Raw genomic sequence first — 27,187 nt, forward strand, 5'->3', positions numbered from 1 at the left:
ACGCGCGGACTTATGTATTAAATTTTAGATTTCATTCGTGATAAGATAAGACTAATTTACAAATTATTAATAATGTTGATTAAATATTCGTAGTATTTGCATAGAGAACTGGCCACTTTTTAAAATTAATAATTATAAAAATATCGAATGAATTTATTTTCTTATTCAATGAAATATAAACAGTTGTATGCTATTTCACATTAAGACCGACATTAAGCAAATCAAAAAACAGTTCTCATTAACGCGAAAATAAAAAATAAAGCATCCATAAAAAACCTTTTAAAACTTAACAATAGCGGTAGATGCACTGCAAATTATCACTCCGTATTCTTTTACACAAAGTAGACGCAAACTAACCGTGTTCCTTAGATGCTAAAACTTTTAAAAACAATAACGATGAATAAATATCTCAAAAGATGCATTACGTAGACAGAAAGAAACGCAAACCGACTTCTTGATTACAAAAGTGAAAGATTATTTTGAGTTTTAAAACATTATTATTATGTACCTAACGATACTGTTTGGAATAAAACATTCTACCGATGTATAAACTTTTTATTTTAAGGCAAAATTCCTAACTTTATTTTGTGGATTTTAAATACACGCCGTTACGCTGTGAAAAATATGGATTGTTAGTCGGAATAACAAACACCGTACGAATATGGCAATTTGCTCGCACGTTGTAGAAAAGTTTTTCGGAACCCTTTTAATTTATAAATTCTCTAAAATCTATCGGTTCGGCTTAAGCTTTATCGTATTTTGAAATATGATGTACGAAGATTTAAAATAAAAACAAAAAATAAAATTAATGCGTTTGAATAAACGTTAAAACTGTAAAATATCAGTCACTCAATGTGTTTACACTTATTTTTATCAAAAGCAAAAAATATTAAGTGGCAATTCTTGTTGGTCTATTGGCTAGCTTATAAAGTCGATCCCTAGGTCCTAGGTTTAATTGGAGATATAGGAAATAAAAATTTCATCTTTGTTTGAGCACACACTGATGTAATATAATTATACTAGTCAATTGATTAGTCTTACACAGGGATTGCACAAATCCGGTTGTGCAGACTTCATCAATTATTCTAAAACACATAAATTATTTTAATTATAATATTAATAGGACTTGTGCGTTTATATAAATATCAAAGCTGGAAAATGTCTTGTTATATAAGAAGACTTTCTGTATAAATATGCGCTATCTGTGTAATCCTTAATCACCTGCTCTTACTAGAGTAAGTCCCATATCAATAATTCATAACATAGATTGTATATGTGCATTAGTTAACGAGAGTCTCCGATTACGATGTTCATTACTATAATAGTAAATTTACATAAAAAAGTAAATTTTAGATATCAAATTTACTTTTTTCTAACAAATATTATTTATTTCACCTTTATTCAATATTAAGCGGTAAATACTTGCTTACGTTTATTTTAGTTTTTAAATTTAGTATTTATTTTTGTAAGCGCGTGGGTTATAATCGAAAAATAAAAGGCGGAAAAAAACACACACACACACTTGTATACTGTATACTGGGTGATAGGGCTTTATGTATGCCTGGGTAGGTACTATCCATTCACCAGATATTTTAACGCCAAAGCTTAGTATTGTTACATTCCCTTTTGAAGGGTGGGTGAGCCAGTGTAACTACAAGCACATCTTACGTCTTAGTTCCTAAGGAGGTTGGCACATTAGAGTAAGGAATGATTAATATTTCTTACAGTGTCTATGGATAGTGGTGACCACTAACCATCAGCCGACAGATTTGCCCGTCCGTCTACCTTTTTTAAAAAAACACACACACAAATTAAAGTAGAATTTATAAACCATTTTTGAAGATGGTTAGTGATAATTTAAAAACTAAAAATAAGCTTATAAAACGGGCGACGCACATTAAATTAACGTATGAATTTGGTCGTTGAACTAACTGTAAGCCAATAATAATCCCCTGTGGTCTCCTTTGAGCCCTAATATCATAACAGCTCAGAGGTACCATGCTGCACTGCGTCAAAGTTGGTTCAAATTGATACTACTGTCACAAGTGTGAATCAAATTATTGTATCGATAATTCTTTTGATCTTGAAGTTTAAAGTTTTATCTCTGTTTTCTATCTCGGACTTGGCATGAACTAGAAATTGTTACGAAATCATTTTCCTCCGGAAAATAAAATGGTGGCTTATATATTACAAATATGTATAAACCACATTTTAGAGATAATTAATTCGCGGCTTTATAATTATCGACAACGCGTATGAAATACAATATCCAATTATTTAATCGGTACCGAGTCTTAATTCTTCTCACTTGTAGGTATAATTAACTGGCGACCACAAAATATTCTCGTGGATTAACAAAGGATTCTACCAGTGTTGCTTATTTGTATTTTTTATATCTCAAGTGACCAACCGCTACGCCTAGCTTGCATAATTATTTCTTTTAGTTGTTAGCAAGTTATTGAGATACTTAATTTTTTATTTCACAAATTTTCGTATTTTCTCTCTTTTATCATAACTTAAATGAGTAAGCATTTTATTGTTATTTGTTAAATTTAATTTCCTATCGTTAATCAAATTCAAAAGAAAAAGGTTCATTATAAGTAATATTACTCTATCATTCTCATGACACACTTCACATTAAATTTTAAAAAGTATTATTAATAAATTTATCAAATATGTATATCAAATTCAAAATTTAAAAAAAATCAACCATGACTGCGTGAAAAATTAAGCAGTATTATAGCCTTAATACTGCCTTGTTTTAGGAGGTACTATTATTGAAGGTATCTAGTGACTATTACTAGTTAAAAAGGTGCCGTCACAGAAACCCGGCAGAAATTAAACATCGAAATTAATGATTATGAAAATAATTTATATGTAAAGAAAACAAATAAATAACTATATATTAAAATAAATAAAAACATAGTTCCGATAAAAAATATATTGTTTTTCTCAGTATTATAATGACTTATATCAACGAAATATTCATAGTGAATTCATAGTCACACAAACACAAGCAGAGAGCAGCGGCGGAGAGAGGGCATCGTCATGCCCCTTTTCATAAGAGATAGTCATGCTATTTTCTTCATACGACTCGCTTTTATTCCTAAGGCGCGCCAATAAATGTATTACATAAAATTTTATAAAATGTTACATGATACATCATACATCAATTAGTGACGTCTTCGACCTACGCACGTACTCGTAATAAATGATAATTAGAACGTAAATTGATCTCAATTATTAACAAGAAAATTTTCAAACTGATTGACAGCTGTCACTAGTCATTAGTCTTGAACAAGGTTTATTTTGCATAATGTCTTTTCAAAATGGAAATCAGTATCATATATATTTTGTATTCTGACATGGCACGGAAACAAGATGTGTCAGAATTATATTTTTTTAAATAAACAAATATAATACAATCAACATCGAGCAAAACTATCCATATGTCGCCCAGATTATAGTACTACATTCTATGGCACGCTCCATCTCTTTTTTAATTGAACTATCTTTTCGTGTTTAACCAACAAAAGATATTGAAATGTCTTCTAATATATCTTTGTGTGCAAAATCAATGGCATCAATCAAAAATAAATCGTTACTTTTCCAATATTTTTTTAAAATTTTCTAGTAGTTTAATATTAGTTAAAAAAAATTCAAAAAGTTTTCTTGCTATATTTGCCAGTTGTTCAATGTTCGACGTTCCAGTTGCCGGATTTTTCTCATGAATACTTTTGGATTACCCAATTTCTATGACTCAGATGCACAGTTTTGCAATTTATCTTGTAAAACAAAGTACCCGCAAAATATATCGTAAAAATGTCTAAAATTATTCTTTAATGTGTCATATTATTTTTTTAACTTCCTCATTGATCTAGTTTTTGAAGCTACTGATATACCAGGGTCATTGGTTTAACTGTAGGTCGAGTCAATAACACGTTTACGGGTTTTCCTGACAGCACATTATCTCTAGAGATAATAAGGCTTAGAAAGTTTTCTGTGTTTACACTTCCTTGCCTCGGAAATGGCATAAAACGTCCTGTGGAGAGGCGCTAAGACTCTATCCGGTCGTATATATGTACTAAAAAGTGCACATGTGTTTGCACACATACATATGCACTCGAATATCACCTGGATAGTTGGCTAGTTTCACTCATTACAAGGACACACACAGTATAATATGTAGATATTATATAACTAGCACTACCCGTAGCAGTAGCTCCCATGGCTAGTTAAAAAATACCTTTACCATACCATAGCATATTTAATTGCTTTGGTGTGTCAAAAAGAATACCACTTTAAATATGCCGATTGGATGAAGTTAAAGGTGGAGGGGTGCAACACCGTCCTTTAAATTTTATCACTCATTATCCCTAAATTTCAATTAAAATTTGTCACGTTTCAGTCATGGATTTTAAAATTTAGGTATTTTTATTGAATAAACTATGAACAATAAACTTATTAAGATTCAATATATATTTAATTGAAATTGATACGCAATCACAACTAGTTTTGAATACATTTTAACGAACAATTTTAAAATTCTGCCACATGTGTATTTCACCAACCCGCATTGGAGCAGCGTGGTGGAATAAGCTCCAAACCTTCTCCTCAAAAAGGGAGAGGAGTCCTTAGCCCAGCAGTGGGACATTCACAGGCTGTTACTGTTACTGTTACTGTACTGAACTATTTTACGACTATTTCGAAATAATTAGATAATAATAGTGTAAATGTCTCGTTATAAATCATTTGTCTTTAAAACGTGTACGCAAATTTTGGCTTAAAAATATACTAAAAAAATATTGAGATGTGAGAAATATTAAGCATTCGGTACATCGCCAATCTGCCAACAACCTTGAGAACTGAGATGTTATGTTCCTTGTGCCTGAAGTAACATTGGCTCACTCAAAATTCAAACCAAAACATAACAGTACTAAAGATTGCTGTTTCGCGGTTTAATATCTGATGAGCAGCGGCGATTACTACATCAAATAAATATTAACGGATACAGTAACAGCCTGTGAATGCCCCACTGCTGGGCTAAGGCCTTCTCTCTCTTTTTTATTTCCTCTCATTTTTTTATAGTATAAGAAGGCGGACGAGCACATGGGCGACCTGATGATAAGTGGTCACCAACGCCCATAGACATTGGCATTTTGAGAAATGTTAACAATCGCATAGCCAATGCACCACCAACCTTGGGAACTAAGATGTTATGGCCCTTGTGCCTGTAATTACACTGGCTCACTCACCCTTCAAACCGGAACACAACAATATCAAGTATTGCTGTTTTGCGGTAGAATATCTGATGAGTGGGTGGTACCTACCCAGACGAGCTTGCACAAAGCCCTACCACCAGTAATATACTAAATATACTATTTTTCTTTTGTAAATACATATAGATAATTACATCCAGACTCGGGACAAACAGACATATTCATGCACACAAATATCTGTCCTGGGTAGGAATCGAACCCACAATCTTCGGCGTGAAAGAACAGCCTGTGAATGTCCCATTGTTGGGCTAAGGCCACTTCTCCCTTTTTTTTGTAGTTGCAATACATTGTTTTAAATTATATACAACAGCTTAAGCAGCGCATGCAAATAATTTTGTTTTCAAAGGTTTTTTTCAGAATGCTAGACAAAAATAATGATAGCTCGCCTAATATGTATATGTAATAGTTTAGCTTTCTACTTCTTTAATTGTAATTGCATGTTTTATTAGAGTCACACGTTTTATTATAAAATTATCTTTAACGTGTAATAATGAAAAAATATGCATTTTTTATATTTACTTAAATAGTATAATAATATATATAATAATAATAATAATAATAAATTTATTTATTCTCTCCCGCAGACAATAATGTTTACATTTTTTAATATATATATATAAATACAGTTATATGTAGGAGACAGGAACCCAAACTATGTTGCTCTATACTAAGGGTCTCCCCCTCTTGGGTAAGGAACTATTTATTTATTTAATTTTATAGAAAACAGGAGAACCACTAAAGGTTATACAATATATTATCTAGTAATGAGTACTTATGCTAATAGAAATAAAAAGATAATGTAAGCTTATGTGCTTATGTATGTGAGCGCATGTCTATGTATAAATTATCTACTAAAAAATGCTTTTTTATAGAATAGGAAGGCGGACGAGCATATGGGCCACCTAATAGGTGGTCACTTACCATCAGGTGGCCCATATGCTCGTCCGCCTTCCTATTCTATAAAAAAAAAAAAAAAAAAAATGGTAAGTGGTCACCAAACGCCCTTAGACATTGGTATTGTAAAAAATGTCAACCATCGCTTACATAGCCAATGCGCCACCAACCTTGGGAACTAAGATTTTATGTCCCTTGTGCCTGTAATTACACTGGCTCACTCACCCTTCAAACCGGAACACAACAATACCGAGTACTGCTGTTTTGCGGTAGAATATCTGATGAGTGGGTGGTACCTACCCAGATGAGCTTGCACAAATCCCTACCACCAGTAGTAATGTAAAGATGTAGAGTAAAGATCTTTTGAGAACAAGAAAAGCATATTACTATCCGAACTGTCACAATGCTTACGATCTATATGGTTCATATACGACACAAACAAGTGGGACGAGTCTCAAGGCAAACTAACGAGTTAAAAACTAACTTGTTGCCAACTTGTGCCGTCGTTCGCTATATCGCTAAACTTACACAAATAGGAAAATGTTTTGTGTCAAACGATAATGTTACGTCTTCTATTTACAGACACGAAGCCTATAATATGAGAAATGTGACTTATCGCATTTATAAAGTCATATTTATCTTCCAACAGTCGAAATCATTATTCAAGATGAATGTTACACTTTCTTATTTGATTGTCCAAAATCTACCCTCAGTTGAAAAATAAGCATCTCAGACCTAAGAAGAACCGAAAGTAGCGTGTTTTAGCTTAACTTAAATAATATTTAATTCTAATGCGATTTCTTTTTAGTATACCTAGTCTACAATTTTTGCTGTTTCATGAATGAATTACATTGTCAACTATATACAATTAATTACATACGTTAATTATAGCACTAACCGAATTTCCTAGTGTGAAGAAAGCCTAAACTTAAATATGAGAATGGTTTTAGTATTTGCGTCACGTATGCATATGATACCATATGATTTATTTCTTCGTAGAGATGCATTTCTAAACAGAAACCATTTATCATTACAAAACAATATAAATAAAGACTTGTATATTTGAACTAGCGGTAAGCACGATGGGATGACGTCACAACACAGCATTACAAGAATCAACTCCTCAAATGTTAGAGTTTATATTAAGTCCTTCTTTTGAAAATTTGACGTGACGAATAATTAGTTCCGCATAAATAAATAAAGTGGCCACGGTACAAAAACGACACAATTTCCATACAAATTTTTAATAATTCAACACTCTTAACAATTTCAAAACGAAAATTATAATTATAATTTAGTTTTACTTTGTGGCCCTCTAGACTATCTTATGGTATTGTTTTATTTTTTTTTTTGTTTCCCTTTTTACTCTTATAGTAAGTTCTCCTTTGTTATTTTGTATCAACTTTTTTTATGGCTAGTTAAATAAATGAAGATAAAATAGTATTTTTGTACTTTTCTATCGTCGTCATAGAAATAAAAATTAATAAAAATACAAAACGTTTGTAAACGTCCGTTCTTAAAACTAAAGTAAAAGTACGTTTTTATTTTCAAATGAATTATTGTAGTAACTTGTTTATTACGAGTAGAAGCTACGCGAGATAATAAAATGAACTGACTTGCAGCTAAGCGAGACACTAAGCACTAACAACCTACCCTGACTTCTCACAAAGAGTATAATGCCGAGTTTTAGTAGGTAAGTGCTTGTATATCATACAAATATTAACTAATGCCGTAACAGCTTGCAATACGAAACTTTAATTAATTTAATACACGTAAATCTGATATGACACAAATCACTTTGGTAAGTTTCCAGAGTATTTTTTGAGTAAATGCGTGCGTAACTTATATAAATACAATATATGTATAAGGAAATACGTATATTATATTTATATAAGTTCATTAATATTTATTTCAGCTTTCATATCTAAGAATGAAATAGTCTTTATCCCATTTTCATTAAATTTATAATTATAAACACTGACATTGATTGCGTCGTTGGTCTAGTGGCTTGATGTAAGACCGGAAACCCGGAGGTCCTGGGTTCAATTCTCAGGTCGGGCCAATCAAAAGTTATTGGGTTTTCTATCAAAAAAATCTTAGTAGCAGCCCGGAGTCTGGAAGTTGTACACTCCTGTGCCTCGGAAAGCGCGTAAAGCTGTTGGTCCTGCGCCTGAACTCTTTCCGGTCGTGTCGGATTGCCATCCCATCGGATTATGAGAGTTAGGGAATAGAGAGTGCACCTTTGTTTGCGCACACACTTATGCACTATAATATCTCCTGCGCAATTGGCTAATCTCTCTTGAGATTGGCTGCCGTGGCCGAAATCGGTCTGGAGGACATTATAATTTATTAAGTATAAACATATGATTCACGTTGGATTTTAATCAAATATAAGTTTAAAAAAAAAAAATGAAAGTAGATTCTGCATATTTTATCTATGCGTACAGATTTGCAATGTTTGTATTCGTATATAATATAAGCAATTTTATACAACTCGTACATACAGACAGAAAAATAACAGGAAATACACTAAAACGTGATAAAATTACTTGAATATTTTATTAAAAAGTTTTATAAATACTTAAACTCTTTGTATAGTTGTATCGCTTCAGAAAGTTTTTATAATCAAATAAAATCCGTTAAATAAACAAAGTGCAATATTATTATAGCAATTTGACTTAGTTTATTAATTTAATAGGGTTATTCTGTTAAAACAAACTCGAAATTCACCTCAGGAAACGGTCGTGAAATATCGGAAAGTGATATGCGATTTGACCATAATTATAACATTTCAATAATACATGCATCAGAATATAAATTAACATAACTCAGACGTCTACATTTCACGAGTGAGTAATGAAACGAAATCTTATAGAAGAGTACTGAAGTTTATTTTTTTATTTTATTATTTGCTACTCTTAGTGAAGTAATCATTATCAGTCACTAAGCGTTATTACAAGATATGATTAACATTTGTTTGTATAAGTAAATTGTAAATGTCCCACTGCTGGGCAAGGCCTCCACGCTGTTCCAATGCAAGTTGGTAGATACATATCTGGCAGAATTTCAGTGAAATTAGACACATGCGAATTTCCTTACGATGTTTTCCTTCACCGTCAGAAGCGAAATTAATTATAAACGAATTAAGGACATCAAAACTCAGTTCTACATTCTCGGGTTTGAACCGACGACCATCGGTTAAGATTCAGACGTTATAATCACTCGACCATCTCGGCTTAGACAACAATAATAATTATCTATCTACTGAGCTAATGCATCTTACCGAAGGCACCACGTGCGCATTTCTGATGTGTTTATTAAAATAAGATATTTTATCAATATCACTAACCTATGTATCTTTATATGAACATCTATATGCGTAAATCAAAAGTCTTAACCATGTTTTAGATATTCCGGCACGCCTTTTTACTTGAAAGGTTTTATTGAATCATCGTGTTGTGATTAAAATTGTTAAGTGTAAACGGCGTTTATAAGGTTTATTTCAAGAAACTAAGTTATCGAGTAGTGAACGTCAATGTAACTTTTATAATTATATAACTACTACTTATTATATTAGTTACTAAATCGATGTTAATAAAAAACTAATATAACGCAGTTTAAATAATTGAAATCGATTGTAATTTTCAAAGCTCAATTTTTTTTCGTTTCAGCTGCCAACTCACATCACAGCTATCATGGTGGGACTCTTTGAGAGCGGTATCATCTCTTTTCCTCAATTTCGACATGTAGTGATTGAGATGCTCATTATAATTAATCTTAATATTATTAATACAGCTGATGTCGCCTAATCGTGGAGGCAGTAAACAGTGAATATAGGTAAATTATATAAATATATACGCATCGAACATAATGTGTGACCGACGCGTTTTTTTAAATCCATTAAAAATACATAATAGTATATAAAATTTACCATATTATAAATATTTCATCAGAATCGCAAATAATTAATGCACAAATAATCAACGCATGGAATGTTGCCAATAGTTCTGACAGCATTTCCCCACTTAATCGTAACTCAGATTATGTGGAGAAAAAATTAACCCTTTTTTTTTGTTTCGCTGGAAAAATGCGTTTACGCGTTTCCCCCACTTGAAGTGGGGGGTATGTGGGACTCGCCGGTGCCGAGCAAATCCTAGGGAGTTCTCAGGGTATAAAGACCCCCTAAACCCGGCAACACTTACGGCGGGAGGAGAAGATGCGCATAGCGCCGACGCCTTCTCCCCGGTCTTATTCGGCGAAGCGAGTCAGCGGAGACCCTCTCCTCACGCTCCCGCTCCGCTGCCTCCTTCTGCGACACGACATTTTCGCAGAAGGAGACCGTCTCCAACCAGCACCTCTCGCTACCAAGCATGGTGTTTATCATACTCGGCAGCGAGAGGTCTTTACTGACTAAGGCCGCCAGGGACAGGCGCTGAGGTCCCCAAGCGGCACACTCCATCAGGGTGTGGCACGCTGTGTCCGAAGGCGCACCACACTCATGGCAGGAGGGTGTCACCTCCCGCCTCGCTATCCGGTGCAGGTACTTACCGAAACAACCGTGTCCGGTAAGTACCTGCGTCAGCCTGAATGTGAGTGTGCCGTGACTCCGTTCCACCCAGCGACTCAAGTGGGGGCGGACCGCCTCCACTGTCACTAGGCCTGCCGAGGGGACCTCAGGTCCTCCTCCCACCTGCGAATCAAGCCTCGCTGGGCTAGGGCCCTGACTCGCTCAACCTCCGCCGACCCTGGACGGACGCCGCTTGACCTCGTTTCCACCCGGAACCGGTGCACTTCCGTAAGCACCTCCGCCTGGAGTTCCCAGGGCGGATCGCTCGCGAGAAGTGTCGCTGCCGGCCATGACACCATACGGTACCCACATATCGCTCTCACCGCTATGACTCTTTGCGGCCTCCACAGAAGAGCTCTGTTACGAGCGGTGAGAGCATGCACCCAAATGGGTGCACCGTACAACGCCATGGAGCATACCACGCCAGCGTATAAACGCCGACATGGTGTAGGAGTAGACATTCGGTAGGAGGCGGCCCAGGGCGGCAGCAGCGCTTATAAGCTTCGGGCCGAGTTGGATAAAATGCTGCCTGAAGCTCCATCATCCGTCCAGGATCAGGCCCAGATACCTCATCTGGGCTTGCACTTTAATCACCGTCCCTTGGACAGTGATAGACGCCCCTCGAGGGGGACCCCGACGTGGACCGTGGAATAGGAGGGCCTCTGTTTTTGTGACAGAGACCCTCAAGCCCAGCATCCCAATCCGGTCCAGTGTGAGCGACACTTCGACCTCGGCCAGGCGGGCCGCATCCTGAAAAGTCCGCACCGTCGCCATGATGAGGGTGTCATCCGCGTAGCATAACACCCTCATCCCGGGAAGGATAGGGGCCCTCAGGAGCCAATCGAATTCGACGTTCCACAGAATTGGGCCGAGTACCGACCCCTGTGGAACGCCGCAGCCTACCCAACGCCGGACAAGTCGCCCATCACCCCCGTATTGATCAACCCACGCTGAAGTAAGTTACCATAAAATGTCCTTTCGAGAGCCAATAGATTGCATTGATAGATTGACTAATACTTTAAAAACTATTCTTGCGATCTTGATACCCGTTGTAAAACCAATTCCACTCCTCTGAACTAAAATGCTAGGTAGAGTGAGTATACGCAAAGTGGCTGGCAGGGGATGGAGAATGAGAGCTGAATATTGAGCTCAGTGGCGTGCTATATGGAAGGGCTTATGCCCAGCAGTGGACATAAAGGGATGATGATGATGAACTAAAATGCGTGGAATGTAGAAAGATAAAACACAGGACTTAAAACTGACTTCTGTAATACAGTCAATCAATACAAAGTTTATATGAGATTATTATTCAGCAGATTTAAAAGTAGATTAATCGTGAGCTCAATTATTACTTTGTGAGTGACGAAAAGTTAATCCATGTTACAAATTTCTAAGCCAATCAGAATTTTTTTTGGCATGAAAGTGTCAAGGGCGTTAAAAGCCCATTTATGTTCTCGCAACATCATGTCTCATGGTGTCATGCTGCTGGCTGACATAGAGACAAAAAAGAGCTGTTAGCGCTATTTACAATTTCTTTTTTTTTTTTTATTTGCCGGGATGGCAAATGACTCTACTCCACCTGATGGTAAGTGGTAGTAGAGTCCAAACGCGACGACTTTCAACGAACGACGAATTTCAGTGCTCGACTCCCTTCGTGCTGTTTTACGGGGTTCACATACTCGCAGCGGCATTATTGTATATTTACAACAATATTATGAATATCTACAATAATATTTATTATTTTAATAGAGCAGTTGCAAACATTGTATAAATACGAGAAGCAAGGAGAAACTTGAAAAAAAAGTTTCCGTATACTCAAAGTCATTTCACCGTTCCTCGGGCAAGACGTTGCTTCAATAAAAAAAAAATTGTTTAACAGAATTTCAATAGTGACTTTGCTATATACATTTATATCTCATATTCAAAATATATATTAAATATACATTCGTTGATTTACATAACAGTAACAGTAACAGCCTGTTAATGTCCCACAGCTGGGCTAAGGCCTCCTCTCCGTTTTGAGGAGAAGGTTTGGAGCTTATTCCTCCACGCTGCTCCAATGCGGGTTGGTAGAATACACATGTGGCAGAATTTCAATGAAATTAGACACATGCAGGTTTCCTCACGATGTTTTCCTTCACCGTCAAGCACGAGATGAATTCTAAGCACAAAGTACATTTTGATTCACATGAAAGATTAATAATAATTAAATTGTATTTAGTAACATACGTTATTTCTTGCTGGTTTCTCTCGTTAGAATCTACATTCCAAAACAATTGCAACTTTAAGTGAATGTTGCGTGTATCCTTTGGTCTAGTGGCTTGTAAGGAATCCGATCTCTCAGTAGTAGCCAGTTATCTCGAAGCTGGCTGGCAGGCTGGTAGTATTCATACTCCCCTCCCTCAGAGAGCAAGTAAAGTCTGGTCCTGCGGCTAAACTCTTTCCAATTGAGTCAGATTTATCGCCACATCGGACTACGAGAGAGAGAAAATAGAGTACAATTGTACTTGCGCACACACTTGCACACTGTAATATGTCCTGTGCAAATGGCTATTCTCCCTTAACAACAACCTCTGTTGTCATAATCGGTTTTAAGGACATAATAATTTAATAATTATAATTATTACATTCAATCATTTCAGGATCATGTTCTGCATTGAGTTTCGAGCTTATACATACAGAATAGCACTATTGTTTTGAATACTTATGTTAACCGTATTAAAAGTTATGTAAAAGAAAAAAAACCATTAAATAACACAAGTCGCTTTATAATACTGGCATTACTATAACATGAATAAGCAACAGAATCCAACGTGGCTGGTTAGACGGTCTAGTTAGGTCTTTGCTAATCCTCTTACTATGTAACGAACGGACTAGCCACGATCAAGTAACAAGGCATTGCACTTTGACTCACATTATATATTTTTATAAACTTCAAAGTGTTCTCTTGGTATTAAAAATTATTTTAATATTTAAATATATATTGTTTAAGTTTAATTGTAATATTTATTATTATTAATATAAAAATATGTTTTTTGAAAATAAATAAACTTAACGTGTTAATTATATTGGTTTCAGTTTACTTATCTATTTATTTATATATTTTACTTATACATGATTTTTTAACGCAAGTGTCATTTTATTATAACCATACATATGTCATGAGAGGCGATTCACGCTGCTTTCTGAAGCCTGTAAGAGCTTAATATGTAAGATGAAACTCGAGTATCACAAATGAAATTGAAAGAGCTAGGGCCGGTTGGCTTGGTAGATATTTGCCTTTCACGCCGAAGGTTGTGGGTTCGATTCCCACCCAGGACAGACATTTGTGTGAATGAACATGTCTGTTTGTTCTGATTCGGGTGTAATTATCTATATAAGTATGTATTCACAAAAGAAAAGTAGTATATGTATATCAGTTGTCTGGTTTCCATAGTACAAGCTCTGCTTAGCTTGGGATCAGATGGCCGTGTGTGAATAATGTCCCAGGATATTATTATTATTCTCAATGTAAGATTGAGTCCATTTTTTTAAGGTTCATGTTATCACTTAGAAAATATGTTGACTTGTTTAATCTTATCATGTTTCATACTTACAACTTAACAACACGTATATATAAAAGTCTAAGTACACAAAACAATCATATCAGTTTACAAATTTAATACAATATATACAGCATACTATTATATTAATGTTTATCTTTTCTATCCGAAGAACAAATATAGTAGTAAAATAAAAATAAAAACTTGAAATATTTACTCACACTAAGATTAAAGTCATAACTAAGATACGACATACATAGTCATACAGTACACAGTACACAATTTGGACAAAGTATGTATGCACGGCTCAAACATTATCCTAGGATATTTAACTCATTACAGTTAAACTTAACAGACTTAAATGTAATGCACGTTGTGATGGAGTGTGTCTCTAAAGAACCTTTAGCAGTAAAAGATTTAAACTATATTTAAAAGTAAGCTCTAACAATAATCATCTTATGATTGTTTTTTTTTTATTTATACTCGCTCGCCTGTTCTTACGGTAGGCAACTTAATGATTGTGCTATAAGTAACAGCGGGCTGGTTGGTGTGGTTGGTAGACACTTGCCTTTCACGCCGAAAGTTGTGGGTTCGATTCCCAACCAGGACAGACATTTGGGTGCATGAACATGTCTGTTTGTCCTTAGTCTGGGTGTAATTATCTATATAAGTATGTATTTACAAAAGAAAAGTAGTATATGTAATATATCAGTTGTCTGGCCGTGTGTGAATAATGTCCCAGGATTATATTATTAATATTATTATTAGCGAAGTTATATGCATATATATTATTTTAAATAAATGAAGAAATATACAAGACAAATTTTTATACATAATATACCGAGACTTTACTTACTAGAAAAAATAGTTTAGCATCATACCTAAAAGTGTATTTTTAATTATATTAAATTGTATTTTATTTCGTTCTCATAAATTTATTATAGCAACCCGATACAGTGCCAAGTTTCAAATTGACACTACTTTTAAAAGTAGATGAAAAATGAGTTGGAAGATTTTATAACAATACCCAAACGAAGCTTTAAAGTAAAAGAGAAGTTTTATGAAAATACTTGAGATGAAACTTTATACGGTATAGTCAAATATACGATGCGAACATGGGTATCGTTTTCCCGTGACAAGTGTGATATATTTCTAACTGCTTCGCCAAGGCTGCTAATCCCAAAGTCCTGGGCTTAAATCCTGAGTCAATAAATTCTCATTATCAGACAACCAGCTAGAAAAGTCGACAGCGTTACACTCCTGTGGCTTAAAAGCACCTAAAATTGTGCGTGCACACGATCTCTCCGTTCATATCGGATTGCCGTCCCATTGTGTTATGATAATTCACCCGTATTTGCGCACTTACTTGTGCGTGTGTCCTTGAGATCGGCCGCCGTGACCTATTCGACTAGGAAGCATCATTATCATTAATTCATTATTCGGTAATGATGTATCGAAATTGTAAATATTGTATTACTTAATATTTACTATAGTTACGCACACAAGAAAACAAATTAAACAAACAATGTTTTTCACGCCTTAATTAAATAGTACTCAAAATCGAATGAACAAAGTGTCGCGTTAAATATACGTGGTCAGAACAATTGAACAAGCTGAACACATACGTGACAATTGTATTGAATTTCTGATAATTTTCATTCGCTACAACGTTCTGTGACTGGCTAATAATTTTATGGTGGCAATTTAGCAATTAAATTTGGTTGCGGTGGTGCAGTTGTGAATAGAATATAATTTATGTAACGTAACACGTTATCAGGCGAAATTATTCCAATATTTTTTATTTATATACTTTATTTAATTTATTTATTTTGGAATCAAACTGTATTATTATATGAAAACAGAAGAGAAATATTAAAAAAGTAATAAATAAGATAAAAATAACGTTAAATGTTATATATAGTGCTTCAATACAGTCATTACGACCTTCATCTAACGGGTGTTAGACAAAGGTTAAACAAAGTGTTCACTCTTTCTCTCATCATTGATTTGACATCTAAAAGATAAAGATACAGCATTGTTTAACTATCCCCTAAATAACATTTAAAGGTAAAGGCGTAACGTGATATTTTATTACATAATTTTAACAACAATAAAACAGATTATGATATATAATAGAAGAGGGCTCGATACGATTTCTGACATTAGTATAATATTTACCTGACAATATATTTACAATATTTTGATAAGAATTAAGCCACGACTTGTTTGAAAATTTAATTTTCTTCTTCATAAATAAATTGAATATAGATCAATTTAATATTAAAATATGTATGAATTGTCCGCAAATGAAAAAACTTTTAATTTACAATTCATTGCTTAAAACTCTTGGAGACAACAAGCCGCAACAATGAAGTAAAGTTACAATTGCTTCATTTAATTATTCTACGAAGCAAGGAGTATAATGCGTTTCTTGTTCAGGTACGTATAAAGCTGTATGCAACATCTCCTGCAGACTTCTTCAATGCATACAAATTTGCATGTAAAACTTACAAACAGAACAAACACAACGTGAAGAGCATATACGTTGGCCCAACAAAGACGTATTCGAGTGCTACATTACTTTAGTTTTTTTTTATAATTTTGAAGGAGCAGATGAGCAAATAGGCCACCTGGAAAGCTACCTTATCAGCTGAAAGCAATAGTCTTAAGATATAAAACATATTGGCAATGTAGTGATTTCGCGGAAAAGTATAACGTGAACTTATATGACCCAATCACCCTTAACAAAAAGCAAAGAGCAGCTAGGTCTGGTTATTATGTAGCGTGTTAATGTCTAACTGACCGACTGAATACCAAGCACCGACGCTAGTTTATGATTATATTATTGAACATTTATTTAGAAAGCATGCAAAATATGTACGTGCGATTTCATCTATAACAAAATATATCGTCAAATATAAAAAAAATGCTTTGGTATAACCAGATTTAGTAAGTTTTCTTCAATTGCTGTAGATACGTATAATTTATTTTCTATGTATTAAATTAATATGATAATTTAAAGAATGCTTTTATTACGTTTTCAGCGTGAAAATACTTAAATTCTCAATTTGTCTTTATTTTGTTATTTACGTCTTTGGAAATATTAAATTCGCGTCTACTTTCTTTGTATTCGATGCTCATAATTCACATCATCAAATATTCAATTCGTAATAATTACAAGTACAAATTTACTACAATTTATTGGTTAGCTTTATGTAAGTATAAATAATTGTCGTTTTTAATATTTAACAACGCAATTATTAATTCTATACATCCAAAGTACGAGAAATACATATTTTGTGCGCCAACCACACCACCACGCGGCAACCACAAACCCTCAATGAAGCCGTTGCGGGTTATGCCTCTGAATTTCCTCTGACAAACACTGGTTTCCTGATTATACATCCCTTTATTACAAAGCACCAGATGAATTTTAACATAAATCTTGCACATCAAAAAGTCAGTAGTGCTTACTCGGTAGAGCGTTTGAAGTTGTTATTCGTTTGTCGTGTCCTTTACAGTCTACTAGGCAGGGAGGGGAGTACTAGTAGGACTAGGTATGGAGCAATAAGATTATTTATTCTTGTATTTAAATATCTTAAATTGTTTTGTAATATTTTTTTTACTTTTAAGTACAACACATCACAACAGGTAATCATCACGATTTTTCTTTATAAATGACAAAATATTAAAAAAAAAACAAGAAAAAATTTGAAATAATCTGTGAACATTGTGTTAGATATTTAAGCACTAATTACAACTGAAAAAGTTAATATAACACAAAGTGATTACAAAATAAGTTTATAAAAACAACATCACCTGAGCTGGATAATATGTTTTATATATATGTAAATGTTAAATGAGAGAAAATCATTGACGTTTCTTTAAAAATGTGTTAATTAAACTTAAAGTTAATAAAAGTATGACTAATAGCTATTTCGATTTGGGTTACTATTTAGAAAAATATGCAAAACTTCGTTTATTACAAAAGTAATCAATAAAGTAAGATTCTTGCATTCTTAATTTTTTATGATAACTAATTCACTCCTGAAACTCTTATTATTATTATTTAATTATGGAATTTGAGGTTAATGACCCATTTTCAAACATAGCCAAATCTTTATTTTATGTAATAGAATAACAGTTGCTTATTGATTGTCACAAAATCTAACACCGTCTTGTTAAGAAATATCTCAAACCTGACAAAAACGGGCATAAAAATCCAAGCGGTTTTTTCATTCCACAAATAATGTTTACTCTGAATAAAGGTTTATTTGAAATGACCTAGAGGTAATCACTTAATTCCCAAAGTGTATCAGATCATCTAAAAAGTCATTAGTTTTGTAAAAGCCTAACACACAAACGATCCTTAACATTTTTTTCAACTTTACCGTTGAACATTTCCGAACGCTTTTGTGGATCCTATTGTGAAAGTCCCACAAAAGAATTAGTCGGATAACAGACGTAACTAACCAAACTGAGTATAACGCATAAAACCATCGTCAACATCTATTTCATGTAATGCTAAATATCGTAAAATAGTTTAGTTACAGTTCAATGTATTGTAGATAATTAGTTCGGGAATTTTATAAGTTTGATTGTTTTTTAACTTCCCAGTTAAGTAAGGAAAAGTTAAAGTAGGGAAGTTTTTGTAGTGGGTCCTATTTTGTTAATCCCGGATTATGACATTTCTCCACGTTTCAAGGTCACTAGATTAAATTGCCAAAGTTTTTAAGAGGATGTCTGTGTGAGTGTATGTAGGTGTATGCGTAGGTGCGCTCGGATTTTTTTTTTCGTCACGATTATCTCGACCAGTTGCACTCGACGCAGAATTACAAATTCGAATAGTAAAATCGATCGAGTCATTTTTTGTTGAGACTAAAAATATATATATAATACCACCAATTTAAATACCACCAATTTTTATTGTTTAAGCTTATCGGTTAGAAAGTTTTATAGTCAATAATAATTTGTAAGCACTGTGTTAAGCTAAAGTACATTTTTAAAAATGTTTTGAAAATAGATAAGTGTATGGAAAAGATGTAATATATGAACCATTCAGAGAAGAACATAAGAACATAATTTGAAATCAGATTTGTTTTGCCATTAAGATCGCATTCAGCACAACGATCTCATGTCCAAGTGTCGTGACCTTCACTCAGTATCTTCGCTCTGGCAAGAGTTTCGCTATCTGGTTCTATCCTTGTCTTGGTTAGTGTTGTAGATCCCTACAACACTAACCAAGACAAGGATATAAATAAATAAGAAAGAAGAAAGAAGAAGTGACCTGATTCATTTTTGTCCACAAAATTAATTACGATTTAACAGAAATGCTGCCAGGTCTCTTAGCAATATTCCACACGATGATGTATATATAGAAAAAAATGCGGATAAATATGTCTGCATAGATAGTATCTACTATCTATGTAGACATATATATCCGATATATATTATCCAGAATATACTTTGATATTATTATATTTATTAAAAACAAATTTTAAAAAAAGCTATATTAATATACATATATATGAAAACCGAATCACGTGTTCATTATCACTATATAGTATTCTTTGTTCTATTGATATGGATACTTCCGCCTCGCATGTGTATTGAACAAATCCGTATCTTATAGGTGTAATGGTTTATTACCTGTAACATCCGACGCATACATACATACGCATTAAAATATACCAGACCTTATAAACACTCGTAAATAAACGTAAATTTACGTACATGCATATAAGGCTTTTGCTTAAAAATACTTAAAAAGCGAGACATAAGAACATCATTTATGAAAAGTAATTAACTAGCAACCAATAGTTATAACAGGCAAAGTATATAAGTAAAAGCTATTACAAAAATGCTAATCTAAACAAAACAGTAAGTAAAGAGGAAATGTTTCATCAGACTGTCGGGATTAGAATAAATAAACAAGAGATTTCTTTTGTTTGTTTTGTTACTGTAATTGCTTCCATAGATTGGGCACGGGTAACAAATTCGGTTAAAACAATCGAATCCAATTGATTGGACTTTTGCACCGTTAATCAACTGCAACCAATTACTGATAAGAGCACTTTCCACTCAATTAACTACATTATGAATACTCCAATTTGTTTCTCAAATGAAACTTACTAATTATATTAAGCTTTTGTTAATATTAATATTCATTTATTAGTTAGTTGCACAGTAATAGATTTAATATTAATATTCGTGTTAAGCTACGTGAGTTATTGTATTTTTAGAACACGACCTAAATAATCTTTAAACAAACAACAACCCACAGCACACATTTTTAAAAATAATATTGTAAATATTATACGATATGACCCGCGCATCTATTGTATGTTCAAGTTACTATATATGTCAGAGGCCTTCACGCAAGTGCTGATGATAACTGTAAAAAAAATAACAACCGAATTAACGAAATTTTTGGATGTATGGCAATCATTTGTGATTTGTCAAAAATGTCATACCACTAGGATATACTTTTTTGTTTGACTAAAAGTGATATAATGAACCGAAATAGCCCAGTAACTAAAACACGTCAATCTTAACAATGTGAGATTACAACCCGGACGAGTACTACTGTTTTCATTTGTTTAATATGTGCTTATAATTCATCTCGTGCTCGACGGTAAAATGGAACATCTTGACAAAAACCTGCATGTGTCGCCAGAAATATTTCCATCCACTAACTCGCATTAGACTAGCGTGTTGAAATAAACTCTAAACCTAATACTAGGAGTGTTACTGTAACAGTCCTATTAGTCTTATTATGGTCGTTAAGAAATCCTTTAAGCTTCACGTTTTTACCTTTATATTTTCTTAACCCTCAATTTGAATATAATACGCTCAAAACGTGCTTAAATTACCTAAGTATTTGCTCTAGAACATGGTAACTTGCGCTTTAATTTATTTTGACTTTAGTGCTATTCAGTAGAAACTGACTTCAAATCTCAATCGTGAAATGTTATAAGCTGTCGGACAATGACACGCTATTTTGATACGTGTATCCTTTAAGTGTTATAATTATTACAGCCAAAATCGCATATTACTTTCTGACATATCATGGTTTCTCTGCGGCTAGTTTCGAGTTTATTCTTAAAGAACAATTTAACATACTTTTATCGTTTAATTTATGTTGAGCCAAGTGTGGAAATATAAAACTAAACGTGTTATTATGTATCACAAACTCATAAAGTAACCACACAAATAAAATTAACATCAACAACTGAACTATTTAAATAAACAAATGTTCAATTAAACACATTGATTTACAATACTCAATTAAATGAGTAAAAACGTTGCTACGCCCTTTTGATTGACAAATTGATAATATGTCGTATTACTAACACTACTCTGCTAATTAGTATTTCAAAATAGGGATCAAAGGATTAAAAGCGGGTCTAATCAACTTGAAAGCGAGTTCAAATCGTTATATTTAATAAAGTTAGTAAAATTAGTGCTTTTATTTTTAGAATTCGTGCTTAAAACTATTTAATATAGAATATTTGTTTTTATAATAAATATATTATTTTTAAAAAACTGTTAAATATTTTGTTTGAGCATCACCTAAAAATGACTGAACCGATTTTGAAAAACTTTAATTTATTAAAAGAAAATATTATGTCGGAAGGCGGAAATGTACCAATAAAACTACTTATGAAAATTATCCGGTGGATACGTATTGAAGGCTCCGTACAAAACTTAAAAGCAAGTGAGACCGCATGCATAAGCTAGTAAGTTATAAAAGTTAATACTTTTCAAAATAACCTAAAGGCCACATGTATATTAAAGTACTGTAGCTCGCTTTATGTGACGCAGTCGTTTAATACTCGTCGCTGAAAATAAATTATCAACTTTTATATTGTAAAGAACGAATATTTTTGATTTTTAGAGTATTATTATCAATTGAGACATAAAACGCTTATATATTTTTTAATTAGAAATTACTATTATCTTTGATTCGTTTTAGCCAATATATTAACATTTAGAAAAAAAATAACTTCAAGTTATATTGCATTAAAATTAAAACTAAATCGTATATAAACGACACTATAATATAATGGAAGAAATAAAATAATCGAAAAAAAAAATGAAGTTTTTTTTTAGTTATATATAATTAAAATTCTTATGTCAAGAGTAATCAGTTCTCTAGATTTTTAGCTATGTAGACCTAATTAAATAACAACTATTGTAGCCGATAAATATTTAACGAATAAATCTTAATTCTATCAAAACCACGACCTTATAACGTTGTTATACAAAATGCAAAGTAGCATGCAAATTTTATCACTTACATACACGCAAGGAAGGTTTTGAATTGCGAGTACATACACGCTCTACAAAAAATGCTGTATTCGCATTTAACTGGTATAAACTTACAATATAAATTGTATTAAATTTTATGTTAATTTCATTAAAATGATTTCTTACCTTATTAAATGTTGTGCTCGTATTAAACCACCCCAACATCATTTCCGCCGTACTCGAGTCAAGTTATTTGGTTCACAAATCTATTAATTCACTTTAAAAATCACACGATGACATGAAATATATTTTTTTTGTCTTATTATTTTATTTATATGTATTACATAACTTATCACTAAGAACTTGTAATTAAAAACAATTTTATATGTAGAACGATGTTACACAGTTAATATAACACCGTACGATACGTCGATCACTTGCCGCTGCCTCCGTAGACTGAATATCCGCCCGCCCAAAAGCTACGACTAACGCCGAAGGCAGTCGAACTTATCCGAGCAAAGGCGATTCTATGTAAGCCACTCGATGAAGTGGTAAGTTTTTACGAGTAGCAGTTTGTGAGCACGATGCGGACAAATATGAAAAGATTCTTTGACACCTGTTCCCTTTGACTTTTCAATTGGTATTGATTTTATGCTTCAAAAAAATAAAATTATTATTATGGAAAGCGCAATTACAAAAAATCATATGTTTTCAATAAATTATAAATCGCAGCTAAACGCATTTATAGTGCATGTAAATAGATATTTTAATATTATTTTCTATACAACCCTAAAGCTGCAACTAATTAAAATTGTAAAGAATAATTTGTATAATAATAATTACCTGGCGGTAGGGCTTTGTGTAGGCCCATCTTGGGGCGTACCACCCACTTATCAGATATTCTGCTACTAAGCAGCAATACTTAGTATTGTTACGTTACGGTTTGAAGGACAACATTACTATTGAAATAACTTGTCTGTTTTACTTTACTAATAACTGCATCGTAGTAGCCCGGAGTCTGGAAGTTTGAAATGTGTTTACTCCCGTGCCTCTGAAAGCACGTAAAATCGTTGGTCCTGCCCTGAACTCTTTCCGGTCGTGTCGAATTGCCGTCTCATCAGATTATGATATTTAAACTGCACCTGTGCTTGCACATACACGTGTGCACTATAATATGTCCTGCACAGTTGGGTAATCTCTTTTGAGATTGGACCAAAAAAACATTTATTGAGGTTTTCATTCAAGAAATATTCCGCAGCAGCGTGTAGTTAGAAGAATGGCGATTTTACACTTCTAAATCTCAGAAAGCACGTAAAGACGTTGATCCTAAAGTTAATCTCTCTTCAGTCGAATTAGATTTCAGTCCCATCTGACTATAGGAGTGCACCTTGGTTTACGCTCCCATTCTTATAATAGCAACGCAGTTGATAAGTGTTTGAGATCCATTGTGGCAAAAATTATGTCAGGGGACTTTAAAATTAATACAATAAGTAGAATACATGTTCTTGAACAATTGTTTATTTTTAAAACATGTTATACATTCGTATGACAAATATTACTCACTTGGTATTGAGACAATTCAGTTCTACTAGACTTTGATAGTACGCCCCGTCGTGTCAGAAAAACTTTTGAAGCAAGTTCCGTTTTAATATTCTTAACTGCAAAACGAAATGAAATATTAATTTCTGTATAAGTCCTCTTTATTAATCGAAATGTATTTTCTACCGTTTAAAACCGCAACCGCAAGTTAAAAATTATATATCTATTGCTAAAATCAAATATATCATTTCTGTTTAAGAGGCTTTTTATATATTTATTATACTTATGATAATGATGACGTCCACCAGTTAAATTATTTATCATGATCAGTATTCATGTAAATAGAAACACGTATATTATTTGTATTATTTTGATTATACAAAACATATATGAAATGAATAGCGTTCTAATACGTAAGAAAACCTATCTTCTAACATGAAACTTTTATCAATATATATTCTCTAAGCATGGATTTTTTTTAAAGAATAGGAAGGCGGACAAGCATACGAAGGCGGGCTGGCTACCTGATCGTAAGTGGTCACCAACTCCCATAGACATGCGTGCCTGTAATTACACTGGCTAACTCACCCTTCAAACCGGAACACAACAATACCAAGTACTGCTGTTTTGCGGTAGAATATTTGATGAGTGGGTGGTACCTACCCAGACGAGCTTGCACAAAGCTCTAACACCAGTACTTCAGCTATAGTTAATATTTTCAAGTTATCAATTCATCAATGCATTCATATTCCTTTATGTTTTACGTTGGACATTAATCTGTTGTTTTTGCCTTGCTCTCTGTTATCTAAATGATCGATCACTTTTCGATAAGTCGGATTTTGTTTAGCTTTTTTTTTAAAAAGAACGAGAGAACAAGAACGTATTCATGATATTATATATGTATATCGGCTATTTAATGTCAAAAACAAGTAACTGCTGGCGATAGTTATTTATGTATTTTAATAAACATATACTTAATTTTTGACAGATTTTTATTATTGAGATTTATTGTTTTTTTACAAACTTTTATATCAATATATTATTTAAGCTTAAGATTAAATATTTTATACATAGAAGATTGTATGACAGTGTTTAAGCTACTATATATATTGGGTTGTACATATACATAGGCTATAATATATTTTTTAAAAGCTAAATATAAGCAAAAATATAACACACTTGATACAATAACTGGGTTGTTTGTTGAAACAATATCATAATTGTATTTCCGGTAGCATCCACACATAGCAAGCTTGTGTCGTGGATACCTTGCTACGATTTACAATAAGAAGATGGAAGCAAATTGATGATAATATAGTATTCATCTACTGTCATTAATTTCTAATCCCAAAATTTAGATTAAGATGCTGGTAATAAACATAGAGGTACATTTAAATAACGTTATTACAAAAAGATAATATATATAAAAAGAGAGGATAACACGTCCGTGACCAAAAAATAAAATACGAAATTAATAGTAATATTAATAAAATTTCCATACGCTCATTAAAATACTTTTGAAACAGAAATCAGATATCAAAAGCAATAAATACTTCCACAGAGTTTATAAAGGTCTTCTGATGCTTTTGCCTGTATATAGCTGCATATTTGCTTCATAAAGCGGCACTGCAATTAAATCGGGATCTACTGTTACGAGTTCTCTTGAAAAGTGTACAATGGTGTTATATGGTCCGCGTTTTATATGAACTATATTAAATGGCAGAAGTTGACAATACCTTTATTCTCGTTTATTGTTTACCTTGATAGATATCACGGTATACATATAATATACGATACACATGTATCAAGTCGAGATGGCCCAGTGGTAAGTACGCGTGAATCTTAACAGATGAACATGGGTTCAAACCCGGGCAAGCACCACTGAGTTTTCATGTGCTTAAGTTGTGATTATAATTCATCTCGTACTTTTCGGTGAAGGAAAACATCGTAAGAAAACCTGCATGTGTCCAATTTCATCGAAATTCTGCCACATGTGTATTCCGCCAACCCGCATTGGAGCAGCGTGGTGGAATAAGCTCCAAACCTTCTCCTCAAAAAGGGAGAGGAGGCCTTAGCCAAGCAGTGGGGATATTTACAGGCTGTTACTGTACTGTATCATTAAAGTAAAGTAATGTAAGTAACAGTGAATGTCCACTGCTGGGCTTAGGTCTGTTCACCATTTAAGGAGAAGGTTCGAAGCTTATTCAACCATGCTCCTCCAATGCGAATTGGTAGATACACATGTGGCAGAATGTCAGTGAAAGTAGACACATGCATATTTCCAAACAATGTTTTCCTTCACCGCTGAGCATGAGATGAATTCTGAACGCAAATTGAGCACTATTATATATCGAGCAATATAAACTTCTGATTCGCAGCTGGTGATTTCAGTCAAAATACAACTAAAAACTTCCTAATTTACCCAGTATTAAACACATTTCTATAGTCGTGTATATACGTAAATATATGAAAATATCGCAGTTCTTTGATGCTACAGACCCCAAATCCGTGGGAGAAAACTTTACGTCAAACTTATATCTTTGAGGGAAGCCGAAGTTAAGTTTGTTACTGAACCTTTCCAACAGTCCCTAGCATTTAAATCAGACCTTAAAAAGCAAACCTTCAGCGTCGTGGTTGAATCCGACGAATAAAATTTATTTGATGTTTCCAAAACTAATTTGATCTTTAGGAATACGAACGTTAATTATTATAACAAGCTGTATCTTACGGCTTAACTTGGGTTAGTATACATGAGATTATAAAAACTTCAGAACGGAAGCAAATCAACGCTTTATATGCCATCATCATCATTCCGAAAAATCCTTAACAAATCCTTATTCTCAAAAGCACTCTTGAATTGCCATGTGATTATATTGAATTAAATGTAAAGCTTCCACCGGGTCGAGATGTAGATTGTACTGAGGAGAATCGACAAGGAACTCTTTTTCGCTATTTTAATTACTAAATCAATCAAGTACGATTTAATGAATACATATGCAGCTTGGAAATCCATAAATACGAACTCCAACTTTTTTATAATTTATATAATATCGTAATTATAATTTGAAATTATATTTTTTAATCATAATTTATTTACGAGTAATGCCCTAAAATAT

At 33.3% G+C, this 27,187-nt stretch overlaps 1 protein-coding gene across 1 annotated transcript in view; it reads right to left on the bottom strand.

Annotated features, from left to right (window-relative positions):
- The window catches only part of LOC126771242 (uncharacterized), a 54,739-nt gene extending 31,795 nt beyond the window's left edge, over positions 1–22,944 (bottom strand). Inside the window, exon 1 of the mRNA XM_050491020.1 lies at positions 22,719–22,944. The gene's annotated coding sequence lies outside the window, so the exon portion shown is untranslated. The remainder of the gene's footprint in view (positions 1–22,718) is intronic.
- Between the last annotated feature and the right edge of the window lie 4,243 nt (positions 22,945–27,187).

The sequence above is a fragment of the Nymphalis io genome, chromosome 10 (assembly GCF_905147045.1).
Source record: "Nymphalis io chromosome 10, ilAglIoxx1.1, whole genome shotgun sequence".
In the NCBI taxonomy this organism is placed as follows: Eukaryota; Metazoa; Arthropoda; class Insecta; order Lepidoptera; family Nymphalidae; genus Nymphalis; species Nymphalis io.